Genomic DNA, 25287 nt, shown 5'->3' with positions numbered 1-25287 from the left:
GAACACTCTGCTAATCAACTGGGCAGCATCTGTATCTCTCCTGAGTGGCCTCTGAAGTGCTCAGCATACAGAAAACACCAATGTGCAGTGGGAAAACTTCCCTCCCAAACACCAAAGAAAATCAACTTTCCTTCAGAGAAGGAAAAACAGCAGCCAGCCAGGAGACCCAAGGATAAGGCTGCTCTCCCTTTAGCAACACCCACTCTCCTGCCTGAGAGTCCCCTTTATGCAGTCAAGCCTGAGCCATCATTACCCTGGGAACTCTCAGTCAGTTGACTACCCACCACGAAAATCAGCTCTTGTTCACAGTCACCGATTTCCTTGAACGAGTTCCTCTCCCGCATGCACAGCCTACGTTTTGCTCCGAGTTGTAGGCGTTTACATTTAGGCATGTTAAGCCACATATTGTTTGCATGAGCCCAGATTATTACATGATCCAGATTGCTCTGTGTCCACGACCTGCCCACCTCATTACTGATCATTGGCAAACTAGGATTTTACATTTTCTTCCAAATCCGTAAATCAAAAAAAATGTCAAGTGGACACAGGGCTGAAGAATACACCCCTATAGGACCCCACTTGAACAAAAAAAAAAAAAACAAAAAACACACCCATATGGCAGTTAATTCCCCATTCAACATTTTGGCTACGTCTACACTAGCCCCAAACTTCGAAATGGCCACGCAAATGGCCATTTCGAAGTTGACTAATGAAGCGCTGAAATGCATATTCAGCACTTCATTAGCATGCGGGCGGCCGTGGCACTTCGAAATTGATGCGCCTCGTCGCAACGGGGCTCCTTTTCGAAAGGACCCCGCCTACTTCGAAGTCCCCTTATTCCCATGAGCTGTTGGGAATAAGGGGACCTCGAAGTAGGCGGGGTCCTTTCGAAAAGGAGCCCCGTTGGGACGAGCCGCGCGGCGCGTCAATTTCGAAGTGCTGCGGCCATCCACATGCTAATGAAGCGCTGAATATGCATTTCAGCCCTTCATTAGTAAACTTCGAAATGGCCATTTCGAAGTTTGGGGCTAGTGTAGACATGGCCTTTGGGACCTAACAGACTAAGACAGCTTTTAATTGATTTACTGTGTGCCATGTTATCTGTATAGCTTTCTAAGGCACTTTTTTAGTCAAAATGTCATGCAGCACCAAGCTAAGTGCTCTATAGAAATCTAAGTATATTATAACAGTATGACTCTTGTAATCCCAATAAAAAAAGATCCTGTTGAATTAATCTGACAGGATCTATTTTCCACAAACCCATGCTGACTGGCATTAATTACTTCACTCTCCTTTAATCCTCTGTCAAGTCCCACATCAGCTGCTCCATTACCTGGGCCAATGATCAGTGTCAAACTGGAAGGCCTATAAATTACCCAAATCACCACATTTAAGCTTTAAGTACTGGCACAACTTCAGATTCCTTCCAGACTTCTGGAAGCTCCCCAGTATTACACGACTTTTCTTGAAAATTAACAGTAATGGTCCAGCAAGTTCTACTCCAGGTCTTTTATAACTCTTGGATGCAAGTTAAGGACTTGTTGATTTTAAAACTATATAACCTCCCAAAACACAAGCCAGAAATATTTATTGAATACTGAACTATTGATAATTCATTACTTTTCTGAACTATTGATAATTAATTACTATTTCCATCCAGTAATGGAGTGACACAAACATGAGGATTCTTTCAGTTCAAAACATTTTAAAAACTCCTCCATACCCTCAGCTCTTTGGGCCACAGATTTCTCCTTCGTTAAGGCTCCTTGTTCACACCAGTCACCACACATTCCTGGTACCTTTCTCATAGGAGGGGACACATAGGGCACAGCTAGGAGAAAAGCTCTCTGCATCTGTGTGCGTGGATGTACAATATTCAACCTCACTTACCCACAGACCTCAATCTGCGCTGAAGCAACGTTAGAGGTACCAGGTAAATTGGCACAGCTAGATCCACAATTCTTCCTCTACCTAATCTGCAATGCAGAGCCACATATGCGAGTTGTTAACTTTGAAGTGCACTAAATATTTCTGTATGTATATCTCCAATCAACATACAACTGGCCCCCAAAGAAATACCAACAGCTAGTTCAACAGATCAGTAAAAGAGAACCCCTGCGCGCACACACCCAATATCTATTCATCCTATGGATAAGGCACAAGGATCACATGCACAAAATCACAAAATGCATTTTGTGGCAGAGGGAGATGGAGAAAAGGAGGGCACAAAGAAGAGTCCCAAGCACACATCATATGCTCACTTGTTACCTAATAGCACCCATATATCCTCATCGGGGCAAGGGATCTGTCATGCTTGGCAATGCATGTGTTATACAATGCCAGTAACAGTGCCTGCCTCAGAGGTTTCTAAAAAGGCAACCAGCTTAATTATTAGAGCACAACTATACAGACAGGTCTGATCTCCTATTATGAGCCAAAACTTGCCCAAATGCCAAAGTAGTAAATGCGCTCTGAGCCAGTGTGCAATTTCATTTTTTAACTGCTTTCCAGTGGGAAGCTAAAGAGCAGGGGGGCCCACCTCAATTTTACTGAAGAGGCAGTAAACTTGCTTTTAAGTATCTGAGAGGTAGCTGAGTCAGTCTGTATCGCCAAAAACAACAAGAAGTCCTGTGGCACCTTATAGACTTACATATTTTGGAGCATGAGCTTTTGTGGGCAAAGACCTGCTTCATCAGATGCATGAGTGGGGGCTCCAGAGGAGGGTCCATCTGACAAAGCGGGTCTTTGCCCACAAAAGCTTATGCTCCAAAATATGTATTAGAAAAAAAAAAGTTATCGTGTCCAACCACAGGCCCATTATAACCCTTAACTAGGTGGGCTGAGAGCAGGACATGCAGACAGGCTCCTGCCGCAGCAGTGATACCAGCAGCACTGTTACAAAGTAGACGGTGCACATGCAAGAGGGGGAAGGGGACGACTATTTTTTTTCTGTGCAATCTAGGTGGGGGGAAACCAGCAAAATTCCCCCTTCCTCCATCTCCCCCTTCTACACCTAAGCTCTTCGCTAATGAGGATTCCCACTAAACCTTATTTCTCAAGGTGCACACAGCACACGCCCTTCGCATGTCTCGCCTGCGCCAATCCCTGCGGCTCCGCCCTCACCCAGGGCAAGATGCATCAGAGAAACGCCACCGGCTGGAAGGTTTCGGGGTTGGTCGACTGGTTTTAAATAAGAACGCCTTCTGCAGGAAAGCTCACACCAGCTACAATGGCTGGTCCTCTGCAAGCTTCCCACCGGGTGGGACTGAAGACAACGCTGTTGCTGGCTCTCCAAGGGAGTCACTGGCTCAGGACAGGCTGTATCAAACCAGGGAGCCACGTGTACCCCAGTCACTCTAAAACCGCTACATCCCAGTGTGATGGAGTGGGGGGAGTGCATGTGAGTCAGGCTGGATGTCTGAGGCAAGCAGCAGCTCCCAGTGGTTAAGGATGACCCTGGGGCTACAACTGGCAGGTAACACCTCTGCCCTGAACAAAGAGGAGGGAGGAGCCGAGCTGGGTTTTGAATGGGGGGGGCCCCCCCGGCAGTTAGAGAAAAAAGAGCTGGAAGGCAGCCAGCCGGAGCAGAGGGAAAGCTACACCCCAGAGGGGCACCCCTCGGGGGCTTCTCCCCAAGACGGGTTGGAAGGACTGTCTCTGGCTGCTGTACTGTCGCTTCTGTGAGAAACTGGGCATCTGTTGCCTAATAAACCTCCTGTCGTACCTGCTGAGTGAGAGTCACTCCTGCCAGCAGATGGGGTGCAGCGCAGGGGGACCCCCTGAACCCCATCACACCCGGTAACAGCTTTTGGAAGGGGGCCAGCAGAGGGTTCTTGCTGGCCGAGCCTAACTGGACAATTCTAGGGCATAAAGGACAGAAGCTCCAGCAGCAGCCAACAGCCACCTTGGCTCCTCTGACAGTCAAGGAAGTGAGGCGAACACACAGACACACATACGCACCCCCCACCCTGTGCCCATGGCCTAATGCACGGGAAAGTACCTGGGAAAGCTCTCCAGCAGGTGAAACAGTTAGTGAAGGCCGTGGCGAGGCAGAAGCTGCCTGGTTCTCATCACCCCTCGAAGAGCACTGTGCTGCCGCCTCAATGCCACGTTAGCCCTCCCACCTGTGGCCATCTATCAGGAGGCGGGCTGGGGCTGCAGGACAGCTCCTGGGAAAAGCCAAGTGTTTTTTCAGCTGTCACTCAGGGAGGCGAGGAACCATGAGGACATGGTCACACAGCACAGCTCAAGACTGGGGGGGGAGGGGGATTTCAGAAGATCATCCCACCTTGAAAAGGGTCAGCCTCGCCGCCACCTCCTCCCCCCACATGGGGGTGGTGTTCTTCCTTCAACACACCAGCAAGGCTCGTGGAGGGAATGCAGAGAGAGGCAGGCGAACCCCACAGAGAGCAAAGTCACTGGAAAGTCTAAGGGTCAAATCTTCCCCCAGCTGACAGTTCACAGCCCAAGCAAGCAGCGCTAGCCAGAAAACCCCCAGCCAAGGACAGGGCATGCGCACAAGACCACGCCATCCCAGGCACCTTGCCATGAGGAGCAACACCCAATTGACAAAGATTTTCAATTAACAAAGGGTTGGCAGGGGGGATCTGTCCCACTGGACTCTGCCTCCTTGCTCTGGGGGATGAGGGGAGACCATCTCCTCTAGCCTTGCCTTCCTTGCCTCTAAGTCGATAGGCCCAGCATCTGCCAACTTCAAACGCGAAGCTAGTTAACAGTTAATTATTACCCTTTCAGACACCAGATCCCAGCACTGACTGCTCGCCAGGAGAGGATAATCAGTCATGTGACTTGAAAATCTTTTCCTTATGTCAACTATATTTAGTTCTAAAAACAATGACCTGACAAGACCACCCCCACAACACACCACTGAGTCAGGGGAGCCTAGCTACCATCTCATCCAGATCCTGCCGCTCCACCAGGACAGTTAATCAGCTCAAGCCAGGCTAGGTTCTGTGACGGGGAGACTCAGCACATGAGTGACAGGAGCCAGGGTGGGGTTTCTGCTACAAAAGGCTAAGCCCCCCCGTTTCCCAGCACTCAGAGTACATGGGTTGCCGCAAGAAATCCTGCAGTGGGTCATGTTCGAAGCACAGAAGGCTAATGGACAAGCAAAGGGCAAGGAAGTTCAGCGCCCGACCCAAGGTCCCAGGTCTCTACTACTGTGACCCACTCCCTCACCTGTGATCCCATTGTAGGCAAAAATGCATTGGTCACCAGATGCCAGCATACAAGGGGCTTGCAGTGACAGAGCACTCAGTACTAGAGAATTCACTCCTGCCAGAGCCCTGGCCATGCCCACTACCCGGTCAGACTCCTCGCTTAGTGCGGACATGGGCCAGTTTGGCACCTTCTCCCAGTAGGTAAGAGTACCGAAAGATGGCAAGTCTGGGGAGCTGTGCAAATGCCATTTGCATGCTAGAGAATTACCTCAAGGATGCCCAAGGTGCCCAACAATAAAAGCCAGCTCTGCTGCTGCCAAAGGGACCATCCTATTCCTTCTCTTTCGAGGAGCAAGCTTCAAAGAAAGACTCAGATCTGGACAGTATTAATCTCCTTACACCACAAGGAGGGTATTCTCCGCCAGTATTCCGCCACAGCTGATGGGACACAGCAGAGCCGTCAGTGCCCGGGAGCTGTGTGCTAAGAGGTCGTCATATCACAGCCAAGCCCTGTGCTCTGGACAAATTCCATACCTTTCATGGCCGTCAGGCCTCCTCCACCACTGCAACAGGGGACTTGCAAGCTGACAAAACTTTGTTCCAAAGCACCCTACTGTTACTGTTAAATACTTAACAGCCGACCCATGTCGGACAGAAACAGAACACGCCCCGTGTGAGCAGCACAGCCAGTTCAAACTGCTCCTGGAACCGTCAATTCTGTAGCTCTGGACTTACCGAATTAGATGGTGCGATTGCGACGTTCAATCACCAGCCAATAAAATAAAATAAAAAGGTGTAAAGTGGGATTCTCCCCAGCAGAGACATTTTTAGAGGGGTCTCAACTCTCCCTCCTGCAGTGTAAGTTCCTATTTCTCCAGCACTAATCATACTTAGGGGGAAGGACCAAAAGGTGGTCACTTGCTGAAAGTCATGTCCCGGATCTTCTACATTCATGACTCAGCTGCAATCATAACTTACTAGTAGACACGCTAGTTTCACTAATTGAAGACAAAACTGGACTGTGCAGCAAGCATACGCACTTACACAAAAATAGCACACGCTCTCATATCTGGAACTGAACAATTGTACACCCATCCAAGGCCCAGGACTTGCAGTATGCCTTGACGCCTGTCCAGAAATAAATATAGCTAGGCCAAGGGGCCAGTGAGCATTTTAAAAAGGTCCAAGCCTATTACCCAGCCACGTTACGAACATGTCGTATCTCCACCCCTTTAAACTCCTGCCCTTTTTTGGCGGGTTCCAAAGGACTGATTTCCAACTTGTAGTGCATAAAATAACCCATGTTACTCACGAAAAGCCATGTTTAAATTGAAGCAGGAAAGAACTATTGGCCCATCTCTGCCCGGCTAGACAATGATTTTGGGGAACCAGTCTCTTTTGTCCCCTGCACATTAAAGGTTTTACTCCAAGAGTGGCCATGAGTTTGTCTACAATGGAAAACCTGCACCAAAAGTCATTTTAAAATTACTTTAATCCTAGCAGTGCAGACGTGTGAACAAACTCTCATACAGGTTTAAACAGCTTTCAAAAGGCACTTTGCACAACTTTCAGAAAAGCTATGTGTCTGCTCCAGTTTAGTTACACTGGTGCTATCTCCTAAGTGAAGACAGGCCTATGTAACTCAAGTGCAATCTGTGAGATTGTAGTCATACTTCGCCAGCCAGCTGACCCTGCTGCAGTCACTGCCTTAGCGCTCCAGTGGAACTCAAAAACCTCTTTTGGAAAAAGCTCATGGAAGAGGCCTGGTGAAATTTCCATACAGGTTGTGATGTGACTCAAAGTCCCAGTTGCCTCATGGTAGGTTGGCTGGACAATGTGATGCATCAAATCCGTTCAATGGAGCACTGACATCAATACAGTAAGACCCCGAGTTATGTGGGGGTTGTGTTCCTCACAACCCCCCGTATCTCAAATTTCACCTAAGTCAGTGGAGGGGGACCCCTCCCTCCTCCTCCAAGCCCCTGGGAGCCTGGAGCCAGGCACAGCAGCACCTGGGTCCCCACTCCCACTTGCAGGAACCAGGAAACTGACCAGGTGCCCCTGGGGCTGAGGGGATACCGCTGCTACTTCCTCCCAGCAGCAGCATCCTCCTGGCTTCCCCCAGTTGGGAGAAGCTGTGGGATGTCATCCCCCCCCCACCGCTCCCCCCAGCTGGGGGACAGCAGGCAGCTGGAGCCCAGGTTTTCAACATGTGTTAATATCATTAAAGCATATGTCGAAATCACGTAAAGTGGGGGTTTACTGTATGTTACATGCTACCATTCAGGGTGACCTGCATCAGTGCCAAAGGAACTCTACATCCCCATTCAGCCAGGATCTTCAGTTATTCATTCTTCAGCCGTTAGTCCATCGGCACACTGTTGTGCAACTGCTTCCTGGCTCTGAGGGGCAGAATTTTTTTCTCGACAGGCATTACCAGTCACCCTAAAAATATAGCGGGGACATTCTCCAGTCTCTCCAACCGACAGACAGCTTTGGGTTTCCAGCTTCTCTAAAATCCCGTCAGCGGACAGAAGTGGTTTAAGGGCGGGGAGGGGCCTGAGAAAGCCGAAGTTACTACACAATGCGTTAACTTGCGTGCAGGAAAGGGTGCACTGAGCAACCAACGTGTATTTGCCTCTGAGCCCTTCCTGAAGGGACTCATCAGTCACTTTCCAGGAAGACAGAGGAACAGGAACACCTCCACTTCCGAGCTGGTGCAGTGATTGGCATGCAGCCAGCAAGGATGACAAAATGGGGGGGGGGGGGGGGAATGTGTAAGATACTAAGAAGCTACGAAGTTTCTTTAGTAAGTGTTGGAAGGAAAGGGAATGAATGGATTTTATTAATAAACGCACCACAAGGTCCGATCCCGCAGCGTCAAGGAAAAAGCTTCTCTAAACAGGCCTTTTAAACCTCCATATTTCAAAGGTACCCACTACTCATCTTTCAGGGTGCTTTAGAAGTAGTAGTTTTCAACACATGAGCCACAGATGGCTATTTGGCTGGATGAGTGGGATTGGTTGGCCTGAACAATAATTGTATTTTAGAATAACGTGGTTAGTTCACAGGTTCAGAACTTGTAGGCCACCACAGCTTTACAGTGAACATAGCAACGGCCTCTTGCCACTGGCACTCAAAATAGAGAGGCTACCTTAAGGCTCTTCTAAAAGGCAAAACCTTTCAAAGCTTGTTGCAGGTTTCTATTAATTGCTGCTAAGAACCATCCCGACACAAAACTGGCATAGGTTTTTTCGATCACCGTATGCCACAGAGGCAGCTTACACACTTGGTAGATTTTGATTTTTAAAAATTTCCATGGATAGAAATAAAGTTTTAAACTTAACATCAGCATCCTTAAATGGTCAGCAGCATGGGTAATTATGGGGGGGGGCGGGGAGGTCAAACAAGAGAAGAGGCCAAGATTCAAAAAGTTAAAGCTTTCTGAAAAGCTGCATCATCTGCAGTTCCAGACCTGCAGGTGCTGGCTGTTTCAGTAAAGTTATAATGTGCTTTATGCTGCACTCATTAGAGCACGTTTTATGCACATTACATGGGATTTGAAGTAAGATCTCTTGTCTTACTTTGTTTACGACTGAGGAAATATTTTCTGCTGGGCTATGCACTTAAGATACTTTTTTATTGAGAAGTGTCAGTAAAGACTAACTTTCGCAACCCTATTTATCTTGCAGCAAGAATTCTGTGAGCAGGACAAAGAATACAGCTCAGCAATGCAGATGGTAGCAGGGATCTATACTGCATTTCAGGTCACCCAAATCACTTAGTTTATGGCACTGTACAGAGCCCTTCACCCAAATTCATAAGCACACCTTAATTCCCTTTGGCCCTTCCAGCCTAAAATGCAGGGTCTCAGACGTGGCCACCCAGACAAGACAGTTAAGATCCCCTGGCTTCTTCCTCCAACATCAGTTACTGGCCCCGGGATCATCAACATCTCCTGGAGCTCAGTGCGCTTGGGGCGAAAGTAAGAGAAAGAACGGGGAACAGCTAACATCTCACCTAGCTAGTGAGAGCCCCCTGAAAGATTAGTGCATCTTCCTGAACCAGGCCACTGAGGTGACTGGGGCACTCTTCCCAAAATAAGATAAACACTGATTATTAGGCCAGCAGTTACAGGACGTAACAGGCAGTAGCACCAGGACTTTCTCCTGTTGATGAATATAGCAACATGTATTGAGCAAGTCCCACTGCGGCACCTAAGAGTTGTTACAGCTTTTGCAATCTAAACCAGGGACCAGCTTAAGGGTTTTGTTTTTAAATAAAAAAAAAAGTCTACTACAGCAACACTAATGACATTCCTTCTTGGGTAGGCATTCTCCCGGGTTTCACTGCCATGATTTAACTAGAAACCAGAATGCTCTCAAACCTAACAATATTGGTGCATTTCCCATCTCTCTTGCAAGCATGCACTACAATCTATTACCAGAAGCACAGGAATTTGAAGGAGGAGCTGAAATAAAGACAAAACTTTACAAAGGATGAGTAAGAATGCACTAACCTTCCTGTAAGAAAAGCATCACCCCCATGTCCACATCTTCCACAAATTTCAGAGCACAAGGCCAACAAAATTTACTGATTGCGATGATGCTCTCAATGGGGTAAGAAAATCCCACCTCTCTTGGTCTGATGGACTAAGGCAATGGTGCACCATGTCACCACTAACCAAATAGGTTTGAGAGACCTCCTCCCACCTCCTTACTGCACTGAAGCATTAGGGGCGTGCGGGCAGAAAGGTCACGAGGATGCAGCAGGGCAGGAAGTGTGCCACCTGTGGGTCCCCCTCTGAATGGGGGCTAGCATGGGCACGAACAAACATTCCTCTGCATCCCCTTATGGAGGGACGCCTCACTGTTTGGGGACCAGTGCACTAATGCTCAAGTACCAGAGCACAGCCATCTAGGGCACGTCTACACTGCTACAAGAGGCCTGCGGCATGACCACAGCTGGCCTAGGTCATCCGACTCAGACTCATGGAGCTATGAAGATACAGCACAGGTGTTCGAGCTCAGGCTGCAGGAGGGAGGGTAGGTTTCAAGGCAAAGGCTCAGAACCCAGTGCTGATATTGCTGTTCCTAGCCCCACGAGCTGTGAATCAGCTAACCAGAGCTTGAAGATTCAGAGCCACAGGGGTTTTAAACTGCAGCGTAGACGTACCAAAAACCAAACCTAGATCTACGAGGTTCACATTTCAGGAGGGACCATTTCAATTCAAGGATTCTACTCATTTCAGGCACAGGTATTAGTGGGTATGCAGAAGGCTCCATCCACAAACGACAAAAGCTAGAGATAAAGCACCACCTGGAACTGAGCAAAAGAGAAAAAACTCCAGCACCAGTAGTATTTTCCCCTGGAACTTCAGAGCAGCTTTATTTCCAGGCATTATTATTAAACAACCAGGATACAGCACCACCACCCGCCCACCTCTATTGTGCTGGTGACACCAGCTACAGGGCAGAACGTCTCCATAACCCATATATTACCAAAAGCACACACATGCTGGGACATAGCACACTGCTGTGCCTATCCAGTGGTGATTTTAATATTTTGGCTCATGTTCCAAACCCATGTGGATGATGGGTCTTGATTAAAAAAAGTGTTCAAAAGTCTTGTTAGCCAAATCAGACTGGCCTCCTCAGCCTAAACCAGGATGCAAATCCCATGCACCGAGGAACTCCTGGACACAGAATTATCCTTGAAGGGAGACACCCAGAGATCTGAGAGAGACATTTAGTGCCAAGGGACAGTGGCTAGTGGCTGTTATGGAATTAATCCCCCAGACCTGGGATGGGCAATAATTGCTGATGAGGGAGGGAGGCCACTCCAAGATTTTGGAAAGTGCTCAAGGGCCACACTTTCCTATGGAGGGGATGTGGGGTCTGGGGTGGATGTTGGGACCAGAAAGGAGGCTCTGGCCCAGGGGCACTTACCTAGGCAGCTCCTGGCTGGCAGCACTCAGGAAGGCCTCCTTGCCTTCCAGCAGCCCTGACCTACAAGCTGTTCCCATGTGGCTCTCTGGGAGGTGGAGGGAGGGCTTCCCAGGCTCCCCCAACCTCCAGCAAAATCTCTCAGCTCCCATTGGCAGGTTTCTGGCCAATCAGAGCAAAGAGATTTTGCTGGGGGTGGGAACAGCACCCAAAAGTTCTCTTCCCCCCACAAGTCTTAGGGACCAGCTGCAGGCTGGATTAAAAGGGCTGTATTTTGCCTGCCGCTGCCCTAGGCTAACTTCCGCAATGCAAGTTAGATTGGGACAGTCTGAGCCAAATTCCCATTGTCTCCATTCCATCCACCACACCCACACACATAAAATAAAGAACTCCACCAATAGTAAGCTGCTACATAGCAAGCAGTTTCCAAGAAGACCCTTTCCCCATAGCCAGAGGTTCCTTATGAACTTAGCTTCAAAACTCCCAGAACTATCAGGCTTTCAAGATAAGCTTAACACCAGGAGAAAGCATAGCTGCTTGCTACCTTCAGGTACTTCTCTGAATGAGGATCTGCCTAAGGCCCAGACTGGCTGCCCAGCCAGACATAAAATTAGCAGAGTTTTAGGGCTGTTGTATGAATCTTTTCCTTCATTTACTTATTTTTAAAAAGCAATACTGAACAGCAGGTTGCATTTTAGGCAATGCTATCATATCAGGTAAGTTGTTTTTATTGAGAAGCATGTATGGGTTGCGCTTACCACAAATATGTACTCTTCTCCTACACTCACACTACACGGTCTGTATTTATGGCTTGTTGCAAGCTACTAGAGCAGAAAATGCAACATCCAGCAGAGCAGCTCTGCTAATCTGTCTGCCCGCAATGATTTGGGCTAGCACAATTTCAAAGAAACCTAAATCAGTGGCTCCCAGTCTGTGGACCCCCAGGATTGCAGGGGATCCATGAAAATAAAAGATGCATAAATAGGGCAACAGAAAATAGGTTTTTAAATAAATTGCAAAGTTACTATCTTTTATTTTTAAATTATATATCTTCAGTAGTGTTAACTGCTGTCTGAAAAACTATGTTGTTTCCAGTTTCATTTAAATGAAGTGCACACAGCAGCTAGAACTGGCTTTGATGGGGGTCCATGAATGCTTTGGGGAGGGAGATTGGGGGTTCTGTGAATGGGTGGGGGGTGATTTGGGGTCCACACTAGTGAAAAGATTGGGAACTACTGCCCTAGACGAGAATCCTATGGAAATAAAGTTTCTTCCTAATGTTATCAGGTGCATTATTCTTTACGTTGTGGTACCTCACATCCCAAATCCGGACCAGAGATCCCGCATACGGAACACACAAAACAACAGGATTACCATCCCCAGAAGCACATGAACATAATATTCTGAAAGCAAACCAAAGTGGGCTGGAGGTGTGGACAGAGGCAGATGGAGGAGACCCTACAAAGCTGAGATTTAAATCTCACTGCCAAGAACCATTTTTGTAAAGTGTTAGTGTGATCTGTTATACCCCCTGCCACTAATCCTAGCTGCACCACCACTAGGAGAGAAAAAAAAACAAAAAAAAAACAGCTTTTCCTCTTTTGATGAGGCCAATAATAAAACTAATCCCAAATGTTATACAGACCGAAGAGAGTTAAATAAAAATAACTATTTTTAAATACCCTGGGGTACTTTCATGGCCCTCATCACTGTATCAGAGCACCGCACAATCATTAATGGATATTATCCCCTCCCTCCCCAAGGAGGCAGGAAAGTATGATTATCCCCATTTTACAGATGAAGAATGAAGGCCCTGGATAAATTAAAAGGATTAAGTGACAAGTTCAAAATTACATAGGAACTCAGTGGCTAAAGTGGGAATTGACCAGGTCTCTCAAACCTTATTCCTGATTCTTAATCACAAGGCCACCCTAACATCAGCCTCTCGCCAACATCATATTTCAGTAGCTGTATTTGATATTTCCAGCACAAGACCAGTCTTTGCTTGCCAGAGATACCACGATGGAGCAAGAGTCTGCTGAAGCATAGAGCAGCTCTTGAAATGCAAAGCCTCCATGATGGATCAGCCATGAAGACGCACGAATTAAGAGTGTCCCTGTTTTAAACACCCTCCCCCGCCCCACCCCGCTTGCTCTCAGGAGTACAACCTCTTGGTTCTAAAAATGGAAAGCACCCTCACTCTTCAAATTTGCTTTCTCAGCAGTCTCCCTATCCTGATCTCTTACTAGTAAGTCCTCACAGCTCTTTCAGACCTGAGCCACATTCAGTCATGTTTGTCCTAGTTCTGCTCTATGTGCAGTCTGGGCCAGGTGACCTCCACTTTCACATACTCTGTCTAAAGATCTGCAAATATTAATAGCGGCATAGTTATTTTGTGCACATAGAGATTGCAAGCTTTTCCTGCAAACAAGCCAGTTAGGGAATTTCACTTTTTTTCTTCTTTTTAAGAAGTGACAAGCTCAAACGTACAGATTTATACATCTAGTTATTGCGTAATGCTTGTGTTGGACAAGTGGATAACTGCACAACACAGGGTTCTTTAAATGCAATTTCTTAGATTTAATGTACTGAACTATACTCAAAATTAGAACCTGTTCAAATGGAAAGCTTCTCGCAATCTGGATGCTGAAATTTGCCATGCTGAAGTTGTTTCCAGGGGGCAGCCTGGCCTCTATGACAGAATGCCTAAAGTGTGTGTGGGGTGGAGGGGATGAAATTCCATTCTGGGGCACAGCTCGATCTGCTGCTGGCCTCAGGCCCATCTATCTGTTGAAATGTTACTGGTTTTGTGTCTGTGTATTCACATTTCTATACCAATTAATGAAGTTTTTGCACGCCACGTATTTATTTCCTTACATATGCCAGAAGGTTTTTTTTTGTTTTTTTTTTTTAAAAATATGAACAGAAAAGAAGTTTCCATCAGTTTGGATTACAGTAGACAGGTGGGGGGAGGGCTTGTTAACTGCAGGGAAGAAAACTGGGGCCAGTTGAAAAAGTTTGCTCATCCCAGCCTTATGAGCCTATACAAAACACGTTTGAACGTGTCAGCAATACACACAGATTACATCATAAAATGAATTCTCCCCCTCTTTTTAAAAAGACACCCACACAAGCTTTCACTACATCAGTGTCTTAAGTTATTGCTGAGTCATCCTACAGCTGTAATCAACAATTAGAAGTGTCTTTTGTCCCCAAACAGTTCTGCTGGTCTCGTGTATACACACCAGAATGAGCTACAGCTAGGGGAGGGAGTTGTGAAAAAGGAACACAGGATACAGCTAGATATTTAGAAGGTTTTGGATTTACTTGAGTTTTCTTCAAACCCAAACAGAGGAAGCCGTTTCTTAGCTCTACCCCATGAAAACTGGTGGCCATGTGTCACTGGCTGGAACTCTGGCTGCAACTGTTCAATAACTTTTCATATGAAAACAGGTGTGTGGGAGGCGTTAAGCAAAGGCATTTGCAACACACACACAGCACTGGTTAGAGACCAGGGTCATTTCTCACATTTTAAACTGGCTTCTACCAGTACAGGTAGGGAGGACAAGCCCCTTCTGTACCTGCCAGCAGTGAGAAGAGGAAAATGTCCTTGCAATTTCTCTCCTCCTGCATGGGGAGCAAGTGAAGGAAGCCTCCTCAGACCCCCTTTCCCCCCCACAAGTTCTGGAAATGCACGGCCTCTGGGGCCAGTCTGCAGCCACACAAATCCTCTGAAGAGCTTTCAGGTCACCAGCGTTAACACACACGCTACATATTTATCTACCGTCTTCTGCAACTCATCTTGCTTCAGTATTTAAGCACATAGGTCAAGCTCCCATAGGTGAGCACAAGCACCCACTACCCTGGGTAACAGACTGCAGCTGAGAGAAGAACCCTCCGCTTCTTTATTGGGCTGGGACCATTCGATTAAAAACCCCCTTGCTAGTGGGTCAGGACAATATTGTCCCTGCCAGTCTGCACTGGAGTGCAGAGCTCAAGTGATAAAGGTGTGTATGCTGGTTCCCCATTCCAGCTGGGGACTCCAAGCCTTGTCAACCATAGCTACTGCTGCAGGATCATCGGCCTCATGAGTAGCAAAATCTGCATGGCAGCTCAGGTTCCTCCTCCCTGGGGTGAGGTCTATGCCGGTCCAGCTATCAGCTGATTTCTCAATGCACAATTGAGTAGAGCCAAAGAGATCCTTGGTGGATACCCTCGCATCCCAGAGAGTGGGCACACAGGGACTTCAGCACTGAGGAAAGGACAGGAAGACAAACTCAGGCACCAAATCAAGTTCCTACCAGGTGTGCATGAAAATGCATTCATGGCAGTAGACCAAGCCATGCCTTCGAAGCCCAGAATCTGTAGAAAACTTTCCAATACTTCCTTGGTTCAAGCAATCTGCCTTTTAAACCATACTCTCAGGGTCTTTAAATACAGTCTGCTAACCCAAAGTGGACCAAAACCCTTGATAGAGAAAGGAGTAACGACAGCCTGACCTAGTATGTAGAATAACTGACCAATTAAAGAAGTACTATTTACTGCTCTTTGTAGATATTACCCATGGCAGCAGACAAGCGGCTCATGGTGAATTTAAATGAACACTCATGACCCAACTACACTGACAAAACCAGGATCAAGGGAGGCATCTTTTCCTACCCCTGCCAGAAAACACCCGGAAGAGAGAATGTTAAAAATGAAGTATAAAATGCACTCCATCTGCGCACACAAGTATACTAATTGTGCTCATGTAAATGTGATAATTGAGAGTATAAATGGCTCAGAAATGACCATGTGTCAGGTTACCCAATTCCCACTCGCATTGCAATGAGGCGCTCAGTTGAATTCCTAGATTGCCTGAAAAACTGATTCCTGAACTAGATGTTGCGGGACCAAACAGACTGAACCAACGAGATAAGCCAACATGGCCATCCACAGGCTCACCACCACTCTCAATGGCTTATCGTGCAGCAACTGCCTGACAGAGACCCACTGCTGCTCTTGGAAAGAGAAGCTCCTGCTAGGAATCAGCTGTATTAGCCATTGTTTCGGACACTCGATTTAAGTCCTACTTGATATAGGACTAGATGAGCAGGTCGGGGGGGCAGAAACTGCCCAAAAACGTACGCCTCTTCGAAATGAGGGATGTTTGCAATGGCCAGAGGCAAATGTTGCTTGCCTTCGCCCTGGCAGAACTGTGCCAAAGCAACAACCTATCATTTTCCAGTCCTCAACATCCCTGGATTAGCAGCCTGTCGGAAGCCTGAGAACATCCATCTCCTTTCACCTGCGACTAAGAGGCAGACCTGAACTCTGCTTCCCAGGATAAGAGCCACATCTCGAACAGGCAGGCAGCAGCTCTGCGGCAGGCAGGAGGAAGACCAGCCACAGAACTATCCACCGACAGCACTTGTTTATTTTCAAAGCTGAACAGAAACTTGCTTGGAGGACATCTGCAATCTTGAGATCTACAAAGCCAAAGGCTGCCTGCCAGGAAATACCCTTCGGGATGCACCTTCCCCAGTTCCTCCCTCCAACCACTACTGACAAGATTAGAAATTAGCCTGCCAATTAGGAACAGTACCTGATGCACCCAGAGGGCTCTAAATCAGGCAGGACTTTCTTTTTCCACACGTGCCACAAGGGGAAACGGGCAGCAACACAGATAGCTGCTAGGTTAATGACAGAAACAGGGGCTGCTCTCTGAGGAGATCGCTTAACAGATTTCCCAACCAAGGTTTCCGGGAGAGTCAGAGTCCCTTGCCAGCCCAGTGCCACTCCCCCACCCCGCCCCAGGCCAGATTAAAAACTAGGAAGCAACAAAGATGAAAACCTGGAATTGTCTCTAACATCAATCTCATCGCGCAAGGAGCTTATGCAGAGGTTTCACCCAGACAGGCTCCCTGCCCACTGTTTTTTGCCTTGATACAACTAGAAGCCTGGAATCACAACCACCACCCTTGTGCCACTCCACATCTCTCCAGGACAAATAAGCAAGGAGTAAGTGGCAAATATCCTGAAGCCTGCAAAGTAAGGAAGCCTCAGCTCTGAGGACTCCTGTTTCCTTCCCTTCCATATGCATCTGCACTGGATTTTCCAGCAAGGATTCAAAACTGGAAGCTCTCAACACAGACACAAACATGGGCTTTCATTTGCAGCAGCGTTTCTTAAACTGTGCTGCACGGAACACTGGTGTTCTGTGAGCAACTCGCAGTCTGCTGCGGGCTTCTGGGGAAACAGCGATGCTCTATATTTTGTTATTTCAACCAAATTCAATGTTACTTCTTCATTGCCATGATACCCGATTCAATTACTTCATTTTGGTTTTACTGTGTATGTTGCTGTTTGAGTTTTTTGTTTTGAGTCAGACAATTCCCCCCCGCCCATAGGTGTTCCGCATAAAATTATCATCATTTGTAGTGTTCCATGGTCTCAAAAAGTTTCAGATACACCGATTTACAGGCATCACAAAGTCCTTTTTAATAGCAAAAGCCTTGACAAATTGGGCAAGGACACCAAGAAAACCAATATCATATCCAGGGTTTTATATGGCAACCGATGCAGATCCACGTGCATGCCCCTATGATTTCCAAGCACGTAGGAGAGCAGAGGAGTTCATAAGACTAGGGATTAACTATCAGGGACAAGAAGTCGGCACTAACTAGCAAGAGCTTTGGGTGGGGGAAGGAAACCTACATATCACCCACAGGACTGATGTATAAACGTGTGTCTCCTATAGCCATTAGTGTCAATCACACCACAAATATCCCAGAGCCAGAGATACCAGACTGGGCTGATGTGACTGCTTTAAAACTCGATCTAAGACGACCTCCATTTGGAAGGTTGGGGGGAAAAAGAGAACAAGGGGAAGACACTGAATCCCAATTGTTGCCTGCAGGTTTTGGGGTTTTACTTTTTTTCCCTGAATAGAAAAAGCTTATGCACAAGCCTAGGGCAACCGGCATTTAAAAAGAAATACAAAAATCAATGGAGTCAAAAGGGGCCTTTGCCCCTGCTGCTCTCCAGCATCCAGAAACGCTAGTTAAGTCCAGACCACAACCCAGCTTGCAGATCTGAGTTACAAAAAGTTACTGCAGAAGCAAGCTGACCAGCTGGCTTGTTTAGAGCTGTCTTCATCCTCTGTCAGCAGCTTGGTGCTGAATTCAGACCCTGTTTCAGGTCTGTTTTCTATCCACATTAGCAGAGAGCTAAGAGCCAGAGCAAGAGCACGGCAGAATTGGCTTGACTCGGCCGGTGTCTGTCCACCTCTTTTCCCTCTGTCTGGAATCCATGTTCACTCTCTAACAGATGCAACTTCTCTGAGGGAGGCACTGGGGGATGGGAGCAGCTGGAGAGAAGCTCATTAGGCCTGACGCAAGAGGAACACACCACCTCGTTATTACTGCAATCCATGACTTTAACGGTCACCCTGATCGGCACTGCCACAAATGAAGCTAAGGGAAGAGACAGGCTAGGATCCACGCACGTGACACAGGCTCCCTGAGACACTGTTACCCTTCTACCTCAGATGACAGAAAGTTAAATACCCCTTATGTCACCTCGGCGTCCCCAGTAGGGAACACGGGCGCCTGATGGCACCCAGTACCTGCTAGAACATCAGCACAGCAACAACTCACACAGGCACACAGGAAGGTGGCCTCTGCATCACAAGAAAATGTGGAAGAGACCTGCACACAATCCCGGTGTCAGCTGCCACAAGGATGAGAGTTTAAGTACTTCACACGTACACCTTTTACCTTGTTACAACACTGCACAACCCCCAGTTAATCTGTCCTCGCTAGATGCCTGTCCACAGTTTGCAGACAAAGATGACAACTGAGAAAAACCAACCTCTGCTGAACGGCACTTCCACCCTGGGACAGCATCCTAAGGTGTGGTGGGAAGCAGTTAGCCAAGGTGGGATGCATACCACTTTTGGCAGAACCAAGTGCATTTAAATTTGGATTTCATTCCAACTCACTGTGGCCATGAAGACAATCTTCACAATGCAGTTACACTGAATTTCTCTAATCCAGCACCCTCCAGACCTGACCAGTGCCAGACGAGAGAATTTGCCATATCGCAGGAGGTCAACGTTGTCTAGCGGTATTACCAACACTTCCACTGCTTATGAGTAAATTACAGCTAAACAACAGCACAGAATGCTGAGAGCCAGGACTGGTGACTGGAAAACTTTATAGAACATGGAAAACTTGGCCACAGCCGTGATAAGTGTACGTTCAGTTAATTAAAATTGCACCAGATTATGTAGATTACCGGATGAGAGAGAGTTCGACATTAAAGAGGTTCAACTTGGAGTGCCATTTTGAACCAGATATCAAGATGACATTGAAGAAAGAAGCATCTACAGTAGTGTTAAAATCACGCAAACGCCTGGCTGTTCCCAAACCCCTCCCCTTTCCTTCCGCATCTGTCAGCACTTTCGGGGGACTGCCGGATCCCCCGTCTGTTCCTTGGCCTCCCAGGAGAGTTAATTCTCCCTCTCTCGCTGTTAGCCCCATGTTCAAGCCCCATATGGTCGTTCATGCCAGCAGAAGAGTTTTTGTGCCAGTGCATGGGTACCGTTTCTGGTTTTCTGTGGAAAATGCAGTAGGAGAGAAATGGATCAAACCCAGGGCAGAAAGGACTTTGTGGTTTCAGTCCTGCATTACACAGCAACTACCTCTACCCTTTAGTCCACGGCTCAACAGTCCAAAACAGAAGAGTTACTCAAAACAGGAGTAGACGCCTCGGCAGGGAAGTCACCTCACATACAGGGGCTTGTCTACACGTGGAAGTTATTCAGGAATAGCTTTCTGGAGCATCTCCACCTGTACACTTTTATTCAGAGTCCTGTTTAGCTTAACTCACTGGGATTCTACAAAGGTGACCATGCTTTAAAATTCTCCCTCCACCTTAACCTGAACTTACTTTCAAGAGCAGACTGTCCCTTACTGCCCCTGCTAGTCAACTACGCAGAACTGCCCCCAGAAGGAAGCCACCCTATAAGACATCGGTTAGAGGCTGGCTGTGATTCTGGCAAGCGGTTCAGCATAAGTTTTACCAACACTTATACGTACCTCAACCGTTGGAGGCCTGAGTTACGAAGTCTTAATGAGGAAAAAGTTCTGCTTAAACCTTTTGCCCTAACAAGACAAAGACATAACATTTGCCAGTGAATTCTAGGGGCTGCCTTGAGTCCATCTGCATGACAAAATAAAGGTGCCTCCAAAACAGGTAATTCTGTCTCCTGCATATGCCCCAGAGAAAGCAACAGTACAAATACAATTCCTTTTTCTTTCTGCCATTTATCAGCTCTTGCCCTGGAGAGCACCGACACGGATGTTCCCAGAGTTATCGGCCCTGGAGTGGGGGAGGAGTTCAGACCTGGCAAACTGGAAAAGAACTAAAACTTTGCTGCCTAGACCACAAAGCTGGAGTGCCCCCATCAAGACAAGAACTGACAACCTGCAGGAGAAATACAAGGCAGCTTAGAGGAAAGAGGGAGAGAAAAGTAACACAGGCTTAGCATTTCCATGGAGCAGCTGGTGCCCCAGCTCCCTGCCTCTGTCCTTTAATGACCAATAAGCCAGCAGCAATATTGGTGGAAACGCAGCTAGTCAGGTGATCAGCAGGTAGCAGTTCCTATACGGAAGAAGGTTGCTTAAGGGCAAATAACATTGCATTAAAAAAGACAGATGTTGCTTGTACTGCTGCATATTAAAAAGGCAGAGAAATTAAGATGCCTCCACCAATATTCCAAATAAAAAGGAACAGTTTAGGACAATACAACTGCTTTCAATCAGTGGCTGATAACTCTACGAGATTTATCCCACGCTCCGATGCCAAAAGGAAGGCTTGCCAAGAAGGAGACAGACAGCCAACAAAGTTTGGGGTAATCAAAATGGCGCTCGGGGAAAGGGATCTTTCAAACCATCTTAGACCACCATAACTAGATTTCCAGAATTCAGATAAAGTTTTAGGACTGGGTTCACAAGCACCATCAGTTACGGAAAACCAACGTACCGCGGTCATCTCATGGCCCACTATGGTCTGATACACCCAAAGGTACCTAGAGCAACAGACCATGCTTCTGAACATGTCTTGGCAGAGAGCACTCTGCCAGCATCTTAGCCCAGGAGCCACAAATCCCAAGGCTCACTTCCCTACTTCTCCAACATAACAAGGGGGTGGGAAAGATGAGGGACTCTGAGGCAGGCAATGCAACTGAGTAACCTCGACCTGCAGCCATCACTTGCACCTGTTTTTATCAGCACCCCAAGTGCTATAGGAGCACTGCAGCTGCACCACTGTCGCTCCACAACGTAGACACTTGTTACAGCAACCAAAGATGCTTTCCGCATTGCTGTAGCCAATCTCACCCACTACCACTCCGGAAAGACGACAAATCACTGGCATAGTAAGTATTAATTCCAGGGCTTCGGTCAGTTCAGCTACTTCCCTCAGGGGTGGGAAGCTATGTGGCCAGATGGACCTAAATATCAGGTCAAGACAAGGCCTCACGCTCCTCCCTCTTGGGTGCGGTGTCTGGTCCACCCTTAAGCCAAGTTCAGCAGTCTTCCCCAATTCATTTCTCCATTATGTCCTTGTGCAGTTCCAGTTCCATTACCGTTAATTAGCTCAACCCAGATTTCCACTGAGACTGCAACTGCAGTGTTATCAGCCTATAATCCGTTGTGTCCCTCAGAAACCGCTTTTAAATTGCTTTTGTAAGTTTAACCCCTTGCTTAAAACATTTGCATCAATTTCCTCCTTTCTGTCAATGCAAAGATCAAAACAGGTATTGCTGTGTGTTGCAAATGTAGAAGACATACACAATCTTGCCAAGCGGTGTAACAAAGGGCGTTGGGAACCTGGCACATCAGTCCTCTTTTCACTCAATCAATTTCTGGACCACCACAACATGATTTAAGAGCTTTTACGTATTATTTCTCAATGTGTACACAACGTGGACCACCGTCTTCTGAGAAGCTTAGAATGACTCCAGATGAGAAGAGTGCCGGTATTTTCCATTGTCTAAGCAAATGGCAAAGAAACCCCTGTTCTAACTTTTCCTTGCCTTTCGTCAGAAAAGGCAACTTGGGCACAATATCCTGCCATTTCCCCCTCTCAAAAAAAACAGCTTTAAGCAGGACTTTTTCCCTACACTGATGGTGGCCACTACTGGGTCACTTTTCACATTCAACTAACCATCTTACACTAAATTCATCCATTACGCTTTTGGTTGATTTTTCCACCATTTCTTCACTTGCACCAACTTGCACACAACTTGAGTCTCCCAGGTTGTACCACTCCAGATGAGTTCAAAGTGCTTCAGCCACTTCTTGAAACTGTTCATCTTATGCTACACTGACAGCAACATTATCACAGAAGAAGAAATATGAAACTTTCTGATCAAGTTCAGGTTTTTCCTTTTCAGTAGTTCTTAAACTATATATTTTTCCTGTTGGGGGAGGAAAAGGCGAGCAGACACTGCTTCTGAAATAAGCTGAGTTTTACGAGCAACTGCAAGACATGGCACAGGGACGTGAAGATCACGGCTTCTTTTCAAGAAAGGTGCCATAAAAAGTGTCCTGCTTGCAAGAACAAGTTCAGCATTCCTGTTCTTCCACTTCCATAATGAAGGTTCCATTTGACCTTGAAGAATCTCAGACAACTGAGTTTCCTGCATTTTGAGATGAGCACAACTCTCTTCCTCTCACTACTTAATACTGGCATTTTACCTCAACTATAAACCAGCTTTTGTTACTTCATTCCACTGAATCACTTCTTTGGTTTCCACTTCACCTTGTGGCAGAGAGTCTGATTAGTGTAACAAATTTATGTTTGGTAATCAGTAATCCCCGCTTCTGCAATATTGACTAGCAGGTTTCGTATTTATAAGTTAGAATGAGAAACCCCTGTGTGATGAATTCTGACAGTGGAAAGACTGGAGAAAAATGAATACCAAAAAACAGTGAACTAGCCAGTTTTGTGAAGAATCACAGTCATACATCCTACTCACTTCCCACAGCTGTTAGCAAATTTTGCCCCCTTGCAGAATCCAACTCTACCCATGGTGAAAAAAGTACCCCAAAAGTTACTTGAGTAAAAGTGCAGCTGTTTTAGGGAGTGCGCTCTAGTACAAGTCACCAGTGCCCCCTCTGGGCAACTACTTGAGTACAAGTACAGTTGTCACATCTTTATTGTACTTGACTATCCAGAAGGAACAGCAACTGCACTTTTACTCAAGTAAATTCTTGGGTGCCCCCCCCCAAACTCCACCCAGCTCCCTTTTCAAAGGCCCAATGACAGCCAACTCTACTTAGTGGAGGTCAAACCTGTCTCATCCAGCACCCTCAAGATCTGACTAGTGCCGAACGAGAGAATTTGCCAGACTACGGGAGAGCAATATTGACTAGCACACTACCAACACTTCCACTGCTTACTGGGCTCTTAAAAGATATCTGGGGTAAATAATGGCACAGAACACTGAGCACCAGAACTGATGGCTGGAGACAAAACTTAGAGACCATGGGAAACTTGGCTATACCCATGATAAGTGGTTGTCCAGCTAATAAAAAAATCATGACAGATTACAGATATTACCAGTTGAGAGAGTTCCAGATTAGAGAGGTTCAAACTGTAGCCCTCTCCTATCACCAACAACCCTACACTTTCTTCTCCTTTAGCCTTCTTGTTTCTTAAGATGCTGAATAAGCACTGTAAGAACCTGATATTTTAGCATAGCTCCAAGTTTTAACCAACAGCATTAAATGACAGCCTAATGCAGCAAGTGTTAAACCCATGTTAAATTCATACACGTACTTGTCAGGTTTTGGATTCAAATGGAACTCAAGTACAACTGGGAAGGCGGTGAGCTGGGAAGACAAGAGAATCTGCTGGGTCTTTTTCTCCTGCTTGGCAGGAAGGAGGAGTCCCACCACGGCTTATAAAGTAATAAGCAATTCCTTTGCAATGGTCCCATTCTACCGCACTGCAGACTGTGAAGTGACTAAGATGTACACATCCCTACTCAGCTAGAAAAAGCGTGCTCTTAATGCACCCTTGAGCCAGGCCTTTGTCTTCCAAGTCCCAGTAAGCTAAGCCTGATGCTTTCACCACAAGATACCTGTCTGGCAAACCGAAGTTCAGCATATTAACAGTCTATAAACCGGCATGAGAGTCATCCTCTACAGATGCCATGAGAGTCCACATTTCTGTGTGTGTACAGCCCCAGAACTGTACCTAGCAGTCAGTCAGCATCCTGTTCCCCCTCCACAGGGCTCTTTTCAGAGCCAGCCACCCCTCCATTGGGCTAGTCGGGCAACAGAGCTATCAAGCAACAGATCAAAACATTCCTCCCCCATGTCCTCCACCCTTATGGGAATAAGAAAGTGACCGCAACCCAGCTTTCCCCACCCAGGAAAAATCTTCCACCTCCACTGCATTAGCAGCGTTCCACTGCCAACACAGCCAGAGGACAAGAAGCTGGGAATGCAAGTAGGCACACATGACTACGAAGAGTATCTGAGGCAGATGGTGTGATTAGTATTTCGACGGACAAATCAACAGACCCGAACTTGTGCACCCAAAAGGGCATGTAAAGTTAGCAATGCTGGCGTTCAATCCACAAAGCACAGTCACTCCAAAGGCTTTAAAAAAAGCCCAGGGACCCTCCCCCACCATGTTTCTAAATCAACTGAATCAGTCTAACCACAGCAACTGGTGATACCATCAACATCAGATCACGCTGCCTCCTGGTAAATCGCAGTGCACAGGAACTAACATAGGAATGGGTCTTTTCCCAAAGCCACTGGGAGGTCTTGCAATAGTGGCTGCTCCCATTTCCAGTGTTGAACCCCATCAAGCAGGGATCAGAAAGTCACCTGCATTTTAAATACACTCAGCTGCTTGCCATGCTCTGATCACCCAGCACTCCAATGCAAGACAGCTTTGGGGAAATCCCTGCTGCAGTGAATTTCTGGAAGAAAGATGCATTAATCAGTTACTAATCTGGAAACAGTAAAAATGCAGATCTGAGGCCAAGGTCGCCAATTTTCATCCACCTTCTCCCTCTTTGCGGAATGTAATACCACTAACCCAACAAACATTGCTTAAGCCCTGCATGAAGAGTTCTTACCCTACATGATGGACGCTAA

At 46.9% G+C, this 25287-nt stretch overlaps 1 protein-coding gene across 5 annotated transcripts in view; it reads right to left on the bottom strand.

Annotated features, from left to right (window-relative positions):
* Positions 1-25287, bottom strand: part of LARP1 (La ribonucleoprotein 1, translational regulator) — a 79421-nt gene that overhangs the window by 43300 nt on the left and 10834 nt on the right. The window contains exon 1 of one of the 5 annotated variants that reach the window (XM_075009762.1): positions 5916-6028. The exons of 3 other annotated variants lie outside the window; for them this stretch is intronic. The gene's annotated coding sequence lies outside the window, so the exon portion shown is untranslated. Of the gene's footprint in view, positions 1-5448; positions 5466-5915; positions 6029-25287 lie in introns of those variants that run through there. One more of the 5 variants, XM_075009763.1, reaches the window with a different exon arrangement.

This window comes from Carettochelys insculpta, chromosome 15 (genome assembly GCF_033958435.1).
Source record: "Carettochelys insculpta isolate YL-2023 chromosome 15, ASM3395843v1, whole genome shotgun sequence".
NCBI lineage: Eukaryota > Metazoa > Chordata > Testudines > Carettochelyidae > Carettochelys > Carettochelys insculpta.
This window is presented reverse-complemented; position numbering and strand designations above follow the sequence as displayed.